This window comes from Phyllostomus hastatus, unplaced genomic scaffold (genome assembly GCF_019186645.2).
Source record: "Phyllostomus hastatus isolate PE091 unplaced genomic scaffold, TTU_PhHast_1.1 phas_contig_58, whole genome shotgun sequence".
In the NCBI taxonomy this organism is placed as follows: Eukaryota; Metazoa; Chordata; class Mammalia; order Chiroptera; family Phyllostomidae; genus Phyllostomus; species Phyllostomus hastatus.
Window position 1 is genome coordinate 10355736 of NW_025333916.1, and position 17210 is coordinate 10372945.

Consider the following 17210-nt stretch of genomic DNA (forward strand, 5'->3'; position numbering starts at 1 on the left):
ACTCTGATTTCCCTCTTCTTCTTCACTCACTTCTACTTTTCACTCTTGCAGACTTAGAGCAGAAGAGGGGCAGCTTAGAAGAAAGAAGCACTTAATAGCAACTGTTGGTAGTTCAGTCTTGCCTGTAGATGCCCTCTCTGAGATAAGCGTGTAGATGTTGGCTGTTGAGGTAAACTTGCTTGACATGGGCAAAGCTCTCTCTACATGACCTCAGATGACTTTCTACAAACCAACCCTCCCCTGATTCCTGGCCCTCAAAGTCCATACAGCCTTTTCTGCACAGCTCTCAGCCCAGCCTCCTGGGTAGAGGACCTTTTGATAGCTGGAGTCTGATCAACTATATGGCACCCCTCAACTGACAAAAATTCTCCAGAGCCTTGCCTAATGGTGGCAGTATAGGATGTATGGCTGCTGCCCTCCCTCCCTCTGTTTGTCACCTCTCCAGTTGTCCTCTCTGTCTACTCAGATAACATCAAGGGGCTGATCTGCCTGTCTGCTGCATAGGCAAATATCCATCCAGTAAATTAAAGGCCCGTCTCTCCCTCTCAGCCCCACTCTCAATCTCTTAGGATCAATTTCTTTGAAGCTCCTTACACTTGACTGAGAGGGTAGAGAACGTGCAATTTCTCCTCAGGCTAAAAATACTTTTACTCTCACAAATTCTACTACTTTATACACTCTTCTTGAATTTTAGTCTTATCTTTCTAAAACCTGGTTGGAGTAATAGAAGGAAATGTGAAGGACAAATCTGACCACTTTTTAGGGGGTCTTAGAGATGGTATTTGGTAGCTACTTGTTTCATTCTTCAGATTATTATGTTGTTTATTGATTAGCAGCCTTGAGATTTTAACTAAAATGCTTAGAAACTAGTCTCACTCAAATGCTCATTATAAGAGCTTTTTTAAAATAAAAATTTAATTTAAAAAGGTTATAAACCCCCCAAAACATGTAGCAGAGTGGGGGGTCAGTTAGCAACAGGCACAAGGACTCCCTTAGCCACTTGCTGACTGATCCTCCAGGGACACCAGAGATCGCCTTCACTGTATCAGATACTTGGAGTAGCACACATGTTCTTATTCACATAGATCATCCCAATTCCTATTGTGTCTTCCCAGGCTCAACTCCTGCCCTCAGACTATAAAAGTCTAGAAAGGACCCAGTTAAGATAAAACATGTGCTATGCTGCCTGAAAAGGTGTAGATGATGCCAGTAACTAAAATTACAAATACAGAAAGAAGGCTAAGTTATGGGTAACAGTGAAGTGTTATGTGTACCATTGATAAGGGCAATGGCCAACACTCTCATGTAGAAAGATACACAAACAGAATGGTTCAATCACTCATGGAAAAAAACAATTTATTAAACATTTTCTCTTACCAGGTTCTGTGCTAGATACTCATATGATTCCTCAACAGTAATTTAAAACATTATTTATGGTTAACATAGACACACGTGATTTTCAATAGTTTGTTGATATACAACAAACATCATGCTTCATGCATCCCCAATTGCAGGCATAAAGAACAGAACTGGACAGGTTCTGTGTGCATACCGTCTTGGGTTTTCACAAAGTATAGCACTAGGAAATTTGAACAATACAATGAACACAAGATATTTCAGACAACTCATTCTCTGTGATAATTGTGATAAAAAGTCAACTGAAGTTCATCTATTACCAGATAATTTTTCAAGAAATCTTGTTAAGAACCTACCCAGTCAATTAGACACCAACTTTCAAAGTATTGTGTCTTGGTTCAAGTAACTGCATCAAGTGCTGTCTTTGTCTCTCACCATTCTCCAGGTTTATACTGTTTGTGCCATACAGTAGGTGCTCATTAAATATTTGCTGATTAAATGAATGAACATATTTTCCCCCAGCTCATTCATAATCCAGGGCAAACTTGAGTTTTTATTGGTAAATTAAAATAGACAGGGACCTTACCATAACTTCACAGGTACTATACTTTTTATTTCTTGGCACACTTGCCCCTATGCACAGGGATTGCATATACATTTCACTTAATTCTCAGATTCCTCTGAAGCTTGTGATTCTTTGTGGCAACCAAGTTTATTTTCTCTCCAAGTGGAGTGGTAACATTCCTGAAAAAAAGCACCAGAGCAAAGAAAGCTCTTTCTTTCTACTTAGTCTTAAGGGGTGAGTCCCATTCAAACCAACAAGAAACTACCTACAATTACTTGTGTTTTCTATTCTTCTGTTATATGGTTTGTTCTAGCACAGGTAAATCAATGGTAACTTAATTAAAAATTAAAAATTGGCCCTGGATGGTGTGGCTCAGTGGACTGAGCACTGGACTGAGAAGCAAAAGGTTGCTTGTTTGATTCCCATTTAGGGCACATGCCTGGGTTGCAAGACAGGTTCCCAGTAGGGGGCACATGAGGGACAACCACACATTAATGTTTCTTTCCCTCTCTTTCTCTCTCCCTTCAGCTCTCTCTAAAAATAAATTAAATCTTTAAAAAATTCAAAATCTGAATAGCTGCAACTTCACTCTGGAAATTAGCTCTAAGATTGAACCTCCCTTCTAGCTTTCACTAGGAATTAATAATCCATTTGTTTAAAAAATCATAATAAATTTAAGCAATATTTTTACTGATTTCTTGGAGAATGTAGTGGTGAAAGATAGAGAGAAAAATTTTCATAAGATTGATATCTTAATACTATAGAATGTCCTAGATATTTTTGTAGGCCATTCTTTATCTTTTTAGCATACTATGAGAATCATGGTTCTTTCAAATGAAACCTCTCAGAAATAAATCTATAGTATCACCTATATTATACTTATGCCTTGAAGTCTACATTTAAAATTATTTTTATGATGATATCACCAATATGTAAATAAAACAGGGGGAAAATAAGACAGGTGCATTTCACTTGAAGACCATGCAGCTTGCTCTTTGGTAATTTTTTGAGGTAAAAACCCCTTTAATTTTTTAGAGCCTTTCTTTTCTTCTAACCAATTGATGAGTTTTCCTAAAGAAGTTGCATTATTACTATGGTGCTTCTATGGCAGAACTTCCAGAGTCACCTTTCAGGCCCTACTGCCTGAAATGATGTCATAAATCCATATGCTTTCCTCCTTTCATGAACTTACCAACCTTCACCACCTCACAGAACTAGAGAAAGGGACCTCACTGCTCCAACACCTGGCCATTCATGCATGTGACAGCAATTTCAGAAGCTGCTTGGTTAGTGGCATTTCCTTTAAAATCTCCTGCTAGCCATAAATTAAAAAACAAACACACACACACCCATTTGCCTTTTCAGTTTATTGAGACTACACTCAAGCCATTATTCATTTAAGTATAGGAATAAAATCTGAATATTCAAAGTGAAAGTCTGGAGTATGTTTTAAGAATTTTTAACATCAGAGAAATTGCTGAATGTATTAATTCCTCAACTTAACTTAGCATTCATTAGCTTTGGAAGGGGAGGGCTACTACAAGAGAGTTTTGTAGTGACGAAGGCAAGAAAAATGCATTGACAGAGAGAGGACTTCCATGTGATAAAATTTGCTAACTTCACTGAGTACAGTGGTAATCATAAGTTTAAGGTATTTAAAAAGAGACTAACTACAGGGTAATATTTTTCTGGTAAATACACAAAAGTGAACTGAAATTGTGTTGTCAATAAAATGTTTTAGACGGCGTTTTTAAGGTTTCCCGTATTTGCACTGACTCAGGTAGTTTGCGAGGGAATGGTGTCCTTTATCACTCTCTGAAGCTGGCCAGACACATCGAATTGACTTTCTAATGGTGTGAGAAGGATTTCCCTCCTCATGACAAGTATGATTTTGAAACTAAGAAACTTTAGTTTGCCCTTCAAGAAAAGTGATTTATAGAAGCTGGTATGAGGGGAAAAAAAGGAACCCTACTTTACCCAAAAAGGAGACAAAAACCTTGCCCAAGGCAACATTGTGACATTGCCAATGTGAGAGGGTTGTGAAATCCTGAGTGTATGTTTTTGTGGTGATGTCTGAAAATACTGGTTACGGTACTGATGTCTCGCTATCATGCATCTCTATTTCTGGATCTACTTCCTTATAACTGCTAATAAAAATGGGGCAAGGAGCAGAGCAGGGCCTAGGTCTCTGCTTTAATTCTTCTTGTCATTTCTTTTGTAGCTGGCTACTTCTGAAAGTTTCAAAATAATCCTCTTCCACTTTTAAGAAAGAAAAGGAATTCTATCTTTTCCTAATTAAAGAAATACATTATATTTGTTAAGATTATTTAATCTTTTGTCCTGTAAACTATCAATTTCTTCATTCCTCTAAATTTAGGCATCCATTGAAAACACAGTCTCTGATTATTAATGTGCATTTTCAAATAATCACAGGCTATATCACAGTAACTGAGCAAAATCAGGACAAGTCTAGTAGTAGTCAAGCTCTAATTAGGACTTTAAAACTAGAACATGCATTTCAGAACACAGTGCTAGTTCATCCTCCAGGTGTTGCCAGTCTTTAGAGTCAGCATGGACTATGATCCCAGTACATATGGGCTAGATGGTTAAAAATTTGGAGAGAATAATAGACCTTTTTTGTTTAGACACTCTTCCTACTGTCTAATATACTTTGTGTTTTATAGAACGCACAGTAAATTTGTCTACTCATTTTTTATTTACCTTAATAGCAAGCTTTCAGTGAGCCTTAAATTAGTAACAGAATGGCCTCTCCCTTCTAATGACATTTTAGGTTTACAAAACACATCTTAGGAAACAAGTGTCTGGCTTTAGTCACTTGCTAGCTAAGTGTCATTACCTTGTGAAACAAAATTTACCAAAGATTTCTGTCATGACACACGGTGCAGAGGACCCACCAGGCAGAAAAGACAGCATCTCTGACCATGAAAGGGACACAACAGAAACGCTGTCATGATATTTATATCCCACCTACTCAGAAGACCAATTGAGAAACTCCATATGGACTCCAGTTTGCCACTAGCCCACAAAATTGAAATTTTTTAACTGGCTTGAACTAAGAATTTCAGGATAAGTATAAAACTTTTCAGATATTTATTTTCATAATTCTAGATGGTTTATTCTCATATAGTTCTTCTCATCCTACCCAATTCTCCTTTAGTTGACATATTAGGCAAATGAAATATATTCTTAGAAAGCTTATATGAGAATAAAGTTCCAGGTATAATACAAAAAGTAAAAGAACTCTGACAAAGAACTCTAAGGTGCATTAATGGGAGAAAGGGTGTCTATATCTAGTTTAAGACAACAGGAAAAAGGAGCTGCCCTACGTGGAGGTAGATTAGCTGATTTTAATTATAATAGAGGACCAAAACCCCTTCCTCTTACTTCTCAACATTGGCCGAATGGCAGGTGGCACAAGTCCAGTTCCCCAGTAAGTTCCTGTAAACAAAACTACTTATTTATAGACAGCTTCTCAGTACTGTTTTCAGGAGCTCAGTCAGAGTGCAACTCAGAGTCACCTATCTACTGCAAAAAAAATTAAAAATAAAGACAAATTCCTGTTCTCAAAAATGTGCTTTTCAACTGGAACCAGGTAATCTGATTCTATGTGTATTTAGAGGACTATCAGAATCATGATTGAGAACTGGTGTAAAAAACAGACAAACAAATGAACAAACAAAAAACAAAAAGAACCCAAGAACTTTTGCTTTGGAACAAAAAGAAAATTGGGCTGACATCATGGAAATCTGCTAGCAGACCTAAGCAAAACTTGGTGTATCTACTTCTCCTTTCTATTCTTTTTTCTTTCTGTTGGGCATTCATGGGGATCAGCCTTGACAGAGGAATCACTGAGCCTCCATACATAGGTATATCATCAAGTGGAGAACTGAGATTACTGAAATATTGAAGGCATCCAAGATACACTTTACCTGATATATTTACATGTCAGTCAAATTGAAATAATAATAATAATAGTAATTCAGATAATAATGCCTCTTTTTTACATGTATCATTTTTAATGTACTTTAACTTAATCTCATAATTCTCCTTGTGTGCAGATATATATAGTTTAACTCAACATATATTTTGGAAGTTTTAATCTAGACTTGTGTTCCATATGGAACATAATAGAAAAAGTATAGCTGCTTAGCAGGATTAACATCATGGCAATTTTTAATGTGATGTCTAAATGAAATCACACATTCACCAGTTTTTATTTATCAACTGTCAAATTCAAGGCATCTTGTTTGTTCTGAAGTGGATATAATTGCAAAGGCACATATATAATCTTACTCTTCAGGAACTAAATTTCACCAAAGGAATAAAATGCAACTGTCATTAAAGCAAAGATATATATGCTCATTGTTAGCACACAATAGATATATATTGCCTATTGAATGAATGGGTACTTAAAACATAAATTCAAATAATTTCATTGTAATGCAGGAATTTCAAAGGAAAGAAGAATCACTCGGAGCTGAATAATCAGTAAAGAATTCATGGAGTTGTACAAACTGATAAGGATTCAAATTAGGAAATAGTTCAAAATGGGAAATTGTTTGGTAGCAAGAAATAAGACAGGAAGTCCCAGGCAGAGAGAAAAAAGAACTAGACTGTATGCAGATGGGGTAGAACACAGCATGCCACTAAATGGCATCCAGGGGATCAATCCAGTATAGATAGATGGGCAAGTAATAAAAGAAAAAGGATTGGAGACTGTTTGCAAAGACCTTGGGTGTTACACTGAGGACGTCAGTCCTTACTGATTTTGGTTCAGTGGACTCTAGGCCTCCCAAAGTGCTAAACTGTTTTAGCATTCACCATAATATATGTATATTTATGTATTAGGATTTTATAAACACATTAGATTATCTACTTATCTATTTGTATACCTATATACATATACACATTACAAATAAAAAATTTGTGTCTTGTAACTATACTTTTTAACAACACATTACAAGTGTAAAGAAATAATTATTTTGTACAATAAATATTTGTTTAACCTGTCATCTGTGTGTCCCCTGCTAAACTGTAATCTCTAGTTCAGCAGAAAACTTGTCATGTTCAACCTCTCTGTATTGCAGGTGACGAGTATTGGCACAATGTAGATATTCACTAATTATTTGTTTGATGATGGAATAAACTTGGCACTTGATAGACTTATTAATTTATTTTAAAGTGTAAATACGCTAATCTGAGTTATCTAACATCCTTCACATTTCCCACTAGAGACTATTTTCTTAAGAACATAGGTCTTCAGTCTTGAAATTATCAATGGCAGACTCCATATTTAAAGAAAAGATGGAAGAAATAAGACTGTCTCATCTTGAAGCATAACTGAAATGTTCTTAATATAATTCCACATTTCTATGAACTGAAGAAATAGCTGGTCTACCTGGGCAGCTTTTTTTCCCCCTCAAAGAAGATGAATTAACAAAAGAATACAGGATTTGATTTATAATTTCTTCATAAATATAAAGTGGCTCAAAGTGAGTTCCTTGGAACCCAGGTGTTTCCAGCAGGATCTTTTGTGTCTTTTATACCATGAGGATTAGAAAGAAGTCAGAGTGGGGGGACTTCCCACTGTTACTGCAAGCGGCCATCCCAAATTTTCTCTATCATGGGCACTTTTTATGAGATGCTATTTGAAAAAAGGGATTCAGGAAATTAAAACAATAATTTAAAAACATCAATTTAAAGTCATTTAAATTCTGTAGAAATCTAATAGATCCAATTAATTACTGTGTAACACCCTGTATCTCAGTGGTTTTGTTATATTGGCTTGATTATATTACAGCATACCTACCCTTTCATCCATGGAAGGGGTGTCAAACTCATTTTCACCAGGGCCACATCAGCCTCGAGGTTGCCTTCAAAGGGCTGAATGTAATTTTAGGGCTGTATAAATGTAACTACTCCTTAACTAGGGGCAAGGAGCTTGGCGCTGCTGCCAGGTAGAACCAAGGTGCTGGGTCAGATAAGACAAGGTGGAGGGCCAGATTTGGCCCCGCAAGCCTTGTGTTTGCCACTTGTGATCTATGGTATTGCTGCTGAATCCAGAATAAAATAAATAAATAAAACTAACACTCTAAACCAAGAGTAGCTTTATCTTTATTACTTTTGGGTGTTTTTTCTGATTGCCTTTCCAGGTATACTCCTCCCTTCTATTTCCTACCTGTCACCAGGACTCACTTATTGGCTTCTGGTTGGGGGTCAGCCAGTGGAAGGCACTGGAGAAAAATCAGAGTGTTGGAGGAGAAGGGGTCATGGTCTACTTTCTACTCGTTGCCTGCTCCAGTACTGCGTCTCTCACAGTAACAGCATCTCTCTGTGGCTCCCACTGGACTCTAGAAACACCATGTCCTTCCCTGCAGCTCCAGATGGTAGCAACTTCTCACTGCTGCTGTGCTCCAGTCCTGGCCAGCTTTTGTTTGTTCTCTTACCCCTCTCACATCTCTGTAACTAATATCTTGTCTATTTATTTAAGCCACCTGGTGAATTATGTTTTCCACCATGGCCTTAGCTGACATAAAGCTTAAGCCTATCAAATAGCAAGATCTAAACTACAGAAAATAAAAGTTATGATTATTAAAACGTTTTAATATTGACTCAACCTTGTTTATCATGTTTCCAATATATCATACCATACAATTTATTTTTCCAGAACAATGACTACCTTATTCTTATAGTCTATGAACACATAAAAACTATAAAAAATTATCTTAATGTCATATTAATCAATGTCCAGAAAAAATGCTTACCCCATTAAAAATGAAAGTTTGGAACTTTCCATTTTCTACTTGTATTGAAGTCCGTAGGGGACAAGGTCATATAACTCATTCTACAAATCCAGGGAAGATTCAGGAAATATCTTTGAAAAAATTCATAGAGTGACATTTATACCTATACACATTTAGTACACATTTTCTACCCAACACAGACTGCTATTGTCAGAGTCCCAAGAGATGAGTTAATGACTAGTAGCAAAATATTTTCATCCAGGTATAAGTTTCAGTTACCGCTTGAATTTCAGTGAAAAGTATAGCTAGTAAACACCTTGCTAAACATGCTTAGCATTTAACTCTAAAAATATTATCTCTACAAACCCTGAGAAAAAAATTGATGACATGAACATGAAGAAACTTTAGCAAGACTAAACAAATAAAGAACATTACTGTATGTTTTGAACATATTCTTGAGAAGAGATCATGGAGAGAAAGTTTCCATAGAGCTTTTTTGAAAACATTGACTGGTTATTTTTATGTAGCTGTAAAAAATAGCATGCCTCTTTACAAAGGAATAAAGAGAAAATTCCTGTGATGAGTTTTCAAGAAAATGCTGTTTTGAGGGAAACATTCAACAATTCACTCCATTAGTTTAGGCATCTTGAAGAAATAGCTACAAAAAGAACATAGACATTAAAACCAAAGTGATACTTAAATAGGTACTTATAATTAAATAATTATGGCACAACCATCCTTGAGAATAAGGAGGTCTCATCTAGATCTACATTAGTAAATATGAAGGACATCGTCTCAGGGCAAAGAGTTAAAGGAAACTAGATTATTGGCTTCTGTCTGCCTTCAATTTTCAGAATCTACAGCAAAGAATACAAAACAAAACAAAATAAAACAATAGTAATACCCCTGCTCCAGATAGTTTAGGGCAGTTTTTGTCTTTGTTAAATAGAATCACAACTGAAATAACAGAATGTTCCTGTGGTTTCTTCAGCGATGCACTTGAAAGTTGGCTGTAATTACAAAAACATTATGAAAAATAGCAGTATCCCTCCCACAGTCTATCCACACCAAAGAGACAGATATGGGGTCAGAGGTGAACTTGTCCCCACCCCCAAGTCTGAATGGGAGGATGACCAGACCACTGTGACTCTGTGGGTACACAAGATGGGAGACTGCTTACCCTACCCCTGTCACCAAATCCAGAGAAGCAGCAGTGGTACTCAATGACATTATAAGTGAAATTTTCAATTTTGTAACCTAAGGAGACTGATAAACAAAAGAAACACTACTACACAAAAAAATAAATACTTCTTAAAACAGAATTATTTACGGAAATAGCCCTGGCTGGTATGGCTCAGTGGACTGAGTGCTGGCCTGCAAGCCCAATAGTCACCCGTTGGATTCCTAGTCAGGGCACATGCCTGGGCAATGGGTCAGGTCCCCAGTTGGGGGCATGCAAGAGACAATTGATCAATGTATGTTTTACACATCAATGTCTCCCTCCCTCTCTTTCTCTCTCTCTTCCCTTCTCTCTAAAACTAAATAATCTTTAAATTTTTTTGAAAAAAAAAGAAATACATCTCATGAGATATTAAAACTATAGTGCTATTTTGCCATTTAGTCCAACTATGTTCTTCTAATCCTTCAGTAATAGTTTTCCATATATATGGTAAATTCATTAAGGCTATTTATGCTACCTCCTAATTATAACATGATCCCTAGGTACTTTTAATCTGGCTATTACTATCATCAATCAATTGAAAATCCTCAGAAATGCCTTCAAATTTTCTTTGCAATATTCAGCGTGATTTACCACCACTTCCTTCTTATAATGCTGCCTCCATTGGGATTCATGACACCAGAGGTCTTGGTTTTCCTCCTACCTTCCCAACTATGCTTTCTCTGATACCTTTCCTCTGCTCTTCCCCAGATGCTAATATGATGACAGATCAGACATTTTAATTGGAAAGTCAACTGTATGTTTTGTGTCTTGAGACATGAGAGGAAGTGCATTGTTTTACATTATCAGAACTCCATCACCAAATACTTCCTCAACTTATCATTGAGATGCTTCTTAGTTTTCCTAAGATCAGTTAAAATAATACATTGCTTATAATGTTCTTACTCAAGAGTAGCTTTGTTTGTTTTGCTATGGAGTGTGTGTGTGCATACACATGCACACATGCACACACACAAAAGCAGTATAGGCAGACTCAGGTGCACCAGTCAGAGCTTTCCAGTTCAGAATATGCCTATGATGTATACACCTTATTGAAAAATTACATCCTAAGTAGTCACATAGAAATTTGTTGAATGTGGTAGGAATAAGATTTACTTTCTGAGAGTTCTCAATTTCTTACCTAAGAAATAGTTAAGTAACAGTCCAAGATTAGTGAAAGATTATGATTGTCAGAAGTTAACAGTACAGCAAACACATTACCATTAATAAGAAGCCATCATTGTCAGCATAGACACTTGTCTTGCAAGATTAGGTGGTGTAGTTTCTGTATGGATGACTTAGATCAGGGGTGTCAAACTCATTTTCACTGGGGCCACATCAGCCTTGTACTTGCCTTCACAGGGCCAAATGTAATTTTAGGACTGTATAAATGTAACTACTCCTTAACAGATAAGCGAGAGCTCAGTGCTGCCACTGGGTAGAAATAAGGTGCCAGGCTGGATAAAACAAGGTGGAGGGCCGGATTCGCCCCCCCCCCCCCCCCGCCGCCACCGGCCCTTGTGTTTGCCACCTGTGACTTAGATGTTGGTTTGTGTAGTTTTCTTTTTTCATACTTAGAAGAAACAGAAAATATTGTCCTAAATTACTTCATTACCCAGTTATACCTGTCATCAGCTACAAATGTTTATATACTTTTAAAATTACTATGAACACTGGTCCTACTTCCTTGCTCTTCACCCTGTAAGTTCCTTGGGAACTCTGGGCCGTCTACTGATTTTACCTCTTTTGAGCTTCAGTTCCTGAATAAACACACTGAGTGTATGCTATTATATGAAATGCTATGTTATTATTAGAAGGAACCAATTGATCATGAAGACATGAGTCCCTAAGAGGTTCAGAAATTTGTTCAGCTCAGACAGGAAGTGAGAGAGTTGACTGCAGCACTGCCTCTCGACAGTCAAGTGTAGAGCACCTTTAACCATCATGAATTATTAAGCTAAAACATGTCTAAAACTAAAGGCTTATGCTAAATCAGATAATAGTTGTATTCTTACATAGATAATGGTAGCAGCAAAAATTCTTAAAGAAAGTATTGAATTGGAAAAAATAATATCTGTTTTTCCCAGTGGATTGGGAAACTACTAACTTTAATGGCAACCATATTAATATAGCTCTACGAAAACTTTCTGGAAAGAAGCTTGAAAACTTTTATGTTGGATCACAGAGTAATAAAGCCATAGACTATAAAATATGGCACATGGCTTATACATTATTTATTATAACCCTTTAATTTTTCAGATGTGAAAAATGAAGCTCAGATAATTTGGGTGAATTTCCCGATTATATAACTAGATATAACAGAACCAGGATTAAAGACATGCAGCACAATTTTCTTTATGCAGCAGTCTTTTCTGCCTTCTACTTACACAGAATTTTTCTTTTCTAAAAACATCTAAAACATATGAAAGGAATTTCAGGTTTCATGTTTAAAAAGTTGAAGTTCAAAATTGTCAGTAATAGATACTCAATTTGCCACCTTTTTTGGTCTTTAGCTAGTTGCCTCAATAAATTTTATTGAAAGAAAATAAAAATTGTTGCTCAGTAATGATCTTTAACATTCAGTGACTTGAAATACTTTAGGATTTAACTAAAAATTACTTAAACAAAACTCTTTTAATAGCTTTCAAAAACACCATTTGAACAAATAATTCATTGAGCTATTATATGACCTACATGCTAACAGTAAATATTTGGTACTCAAGAGGCAATAATTTAAGTTGAAATTATAAATGTATTTTAAAAAATCTGATTTCTTGTGATTTAGTATCCATTAATTTTTGCCATTTTTGTGTATTTCAAATGCCCCAGAGTTAATGGTAGTATTCACAGACTTATTTACTTGTAGTTCTGCCTTTCCTTGAGGCATTTCTAAGTGCCCAAAACTATTAATAAGGATGAATAAATAGACACAAATGAGCTTCTTTTCAGTCATTTACAATTTAGTCCACTATGTGCTAATCCTGTGTCCTACGTTAATCAACCCCAAAACACAAGTCTTCCATTGTGCTCAGTAGAGATGAGGCATATGTGGTCGAATTCAGTCAAAATATTAATGGAGACATTTGAGAACCATCACCTTCTTGAGAAAACTAGCAGGTAAAATACAGTCATTTTCAGCCAAGTTAAATTCCCATGTCCATGAGTTGCACAACCCTATTAAAGTCAGTAAGTGTCAAAGTCTTGAGCTATGGACTAGACAACATTGCCCAATAACCACAATTAGGGTTTCCAGAATCTGCTGTTCCTCTTTTACAAATCTGAATACTTCTTCTTATGCTATCTCTAATGCACATTATTCATGCTCGTGTTGAAATACTGACAATTTATGGGGAGAGTTCAGCAGTTTTGTGCAGCACTGGAAATCACTGCCCAAATAACAGAAGGAAAACTACATCAGGAAATTATCTCATAAACATTCTTAAAATCCTATTTTATTATGATGTGCTTTTTTTTAAATATACAATAGTATTTTGTTAAATCTTCAGTTTGTTCTGAACTGTAAAACTAGATTTAAATCCTCAGTGTTATGTTCTTTCACTGACTTGTCCTGATTTTACTTCTCTGTTTTCCCCTCTCCACATTTGTCCTTTTATCAGTTAAGTTGACATACATTGCAATCATCTCTCTCAGTCTTGGCCTTCATTCCCACTTACAGTTGAAATAGTTCACCAGTATTCAGAACTGTTATTTCCCACTCAACTCACAGAACTCCCAAGATGCAAAATCTTAATGCTATTGATATTTAAAGGCAGTTACTATTATTTACACAAATCCACTCTATCTTCTTCAGGAAAATTAATTCATTTTCCCTTTTGCTTTTTATAATATCAAGAATGTGTATGTATGTGTGAGACAGAAAATCTAGTGAGAATCAAAAAGTGGGACTGAAACAAAGACTTTATAATATTTCTGTTTATTAAAAACATTTGTTTGGGTTTTATGGAAATGTGTGTCTTTATAAAACTCTAAATATGATTTTGTGCAAAATAATGCCTTCTCTATTGAAAATGGAGATGACTGTGCTTAAAAAAAAACAATAAAAATAATAATAATGAAAATTAAAAAATAAAAACAATGTCTTCTCTGATTAAAAATCAATCAGGCTTTTTGGTTACCAAGTAGAAAAGTAGATGCGGGAAGGATGAATTTTGCAGGTCATATTGAAGCTTGGAGCGAAATACATTTTTGAAATTTAAGGAAACATGATATAATTATTTGTTAATATTATGTATCCGTTAATATTTACAAACATGAAAAACTCTTTTTAGAAGAGATAGAAGTCCAGGTACAGATTATCATTTTTGGTTAAGTATTATACACACATCTTTTGTCACTCTTAATAAATGACGAATTGTCCTGTGGGCAATCCAACATTTATGGCTGAACCAAAGGAGTCTCCATAATGCATTTTTTTTTGTGGCTTGTAGCAAATGAACTTTGGTCTTGAGGGAGAAGTTGAGTTTTTGATTTACTGGTTTATTTCCAAAGCCGATTACCAGGGAATCTCTACAAATATTTTTAACATAAAGTTAGCAAAGTTTAGAAAGCATTCTAACATTTTCATTCACTCCTTCTATGCAGACCACATTTGTTTTCTGTGTAATCCTTTTCCCCTCTTAACAACAGCTGTAGCACAGTTTAGCGCCCATTAGTCTAAAGCTATTATTAACTAAAACTTCTCAATTACCTCTAAGGGAAGCACTGCAGGGGGCCAAAGAGTACATCAGTGTAGGGTGTTCCATTGGTCTGCCCAACATTTTATCCATTCAGTACTTGCTATAATACACATCTTTAGAGTAATCAATCAGATAATCGACCAGCCTGAAAGATCATTGATAATCTACTACATATAAAGCATTGTAGTAGTCAATATTTTGAGAATACAAAGAAACATGTTAAGACAGGAATAACACTACTTTGACTACCCTCAAGCAACAGTCAAGGGTTCATGACATGCAGCAATTTGTAATTTTGCTGAGGCATGAAATTGAATTGAATGTGGCAAGAGGTGGGTGTCTAGTAGGAATCCTTTAACAAGAGTGAGCTTGGATAACTGGCCCACATATCTTCTCACAGTGGTTTAGATATTCTCTACTTGTGGTCAAGTTACTATGTAGTAATTCCCATGACATGATAAAAACCTATTTCCTTTGTGAGTACTTTTCCTGGAAATAAAAGTCAGCTGCTAGTTCTGGTGGATGAAAGTGGAAGCAAAACTATCCAAGAAAGTGATGGTTCTAATCCAGAAAGTAGAAGTTTTACAGAGACAATTGCATGCTAAACTGATATTCATGAATTTGGGCGTGCAGTATCCTTCATGAATGTTGAGGGTCTGCCGTACAAAATAAAGTCCTTATCACCAAGGAACATTTAGAAAAAAATGTAACATTCACTGATATAGTTACCTTCTTACAAGCCACATTGTCTTTAGGTCATTGCAGACATGGATTTCATTTTAATTACATTGCAGATCAGGACATCCATGTTATTTATAGCTTCCTGTTATTGTGTACACAATCAGCACAGTGTCTACTGTTCTACTACACAAGATCTGAGGTGTGACCAAAACTGTAATTGCTATTTTTGAGGAATTTTGGGGTGTTTTGATTTTTTTATGATTTTGTTTGTTTTAGTTAGGGTACTAGCTAATATAGCTTAAGTTAAAATAATGCTAAGAATCAGAGGTACCTATTTCAATTAATTGTAGCAACGTGCAATATAGACCTGGGCTAAAACTATTCTATAAGGAAGTGGGATTTGATATATTTTCTCAAGCTGGCTTAAACATTTTTTTCTAACAGAATAAGTTTCAAAATGGTTTTTGAAGCCCAGAATACGGTGATAGTAACATGATGTTGCACAGTGGAAGTATACAGCATATCTTGGCCACCTGTTCCTGATGAAGATCAAGGCCCATCATTTCAGCCTATGGCAGCTGTTGCTTTACATCCTCCTTTCTTACTGCTGCTGTTGTATATCCAGCCTTCCAGGGTCTCCTAAACTTAGGCTGCTACTGTTTGTGGTTCCTGCCCTCACTATTTTCACATTATTTAGGCTGTTCCTGTTCTTTCTCTAACTTGTACAAATAGTGCTCTTAATAAGGAATGAAAATCCAATGCTTGACTTCTTGAATGTAAAGCTTCCTCTTTTCCTGGACAAGTACACAACAGAATGGGGAGCAATGGGGACAAGGGAAATAGGAAAGAAACAAGTCATTTATCTCTTGAAGTTTGCAAAGTACTTTTTGAAAATGAGAATTTTTTTGTATTTTTAAAATCCTCTCCACCCATTAGCCTCAACACTACATTGCTGCTATACTTACACCTCGCTCGTTATGTATTTACTTTTTATATAACTAAGCAGCACCCTGTCATAAATGAAATATTCATGCAGAAAAAACCTGCTCAAAATGCATTTATAAAAAGAACACATAAAAACTACCATCTGCTCCCACTCCTTGCAAGCCCTTAGATACCCAAGTGTAAGCCCTCTGATTCTACAGAGAGGTAAGGTAACATGCCCATGATGTATTCCTGAAAGCCAAACCCTCAGACATTTTATTAAGATAGATCTATGAGCTCTGGCCATCGAAATGCTTAGATCAACATTGATGGACTTAGATATTGCACATAATGAATTCACGTGCTAGCATATTGTAATGGGTAATCATACCCGGTCATATTGTGCTGAAATGAGCTGAAATTCTTCTGGGAAGTTGTGAAAGCATTTTGTAGTCAATTGATAACATAGTGCTTTGTGATATGTCTTCCTTTAAAGAAAGTTGTCCAGACATTCTAGAACTCCAAGCTAAAGTGTGGGCACTTGGATACTGTATCGTTTTTAATTCAGCTAAGAAAGCTAGGGATACTTCTGATATACTTAGGGGATTTTACTGCTTACCCTTGGAGTATCACCATTACTACACATAAGATACATGATTTTCTCAGTAGTTTAATTTGTTTCAAATGGTAAATTGCACCTTTATGAGTTCTATGAATACTATAAAGAAATTCTCCCTTTCTGTACCCTCTCATTCCCATCCAACACATTCCTAACTTCCTTTGATGTTCTGTGTGTCAGCCTATAGTCATTGGCACCAACTCAATGCCAATAGGGATCCCAACTTGGGGTGTATTGAAAGAAAACTTTACTCAGTGCAAAATGACTCCATTATGACACAGCACAGCTGTAAGGAAACCCTGGGCACTTGGGCCATGTCTTTCTCTAGCTAGACAACTTTGTTCTCACCAGTCTGTTCTTCTCAGCTCTGGTGAGACATTTTCAG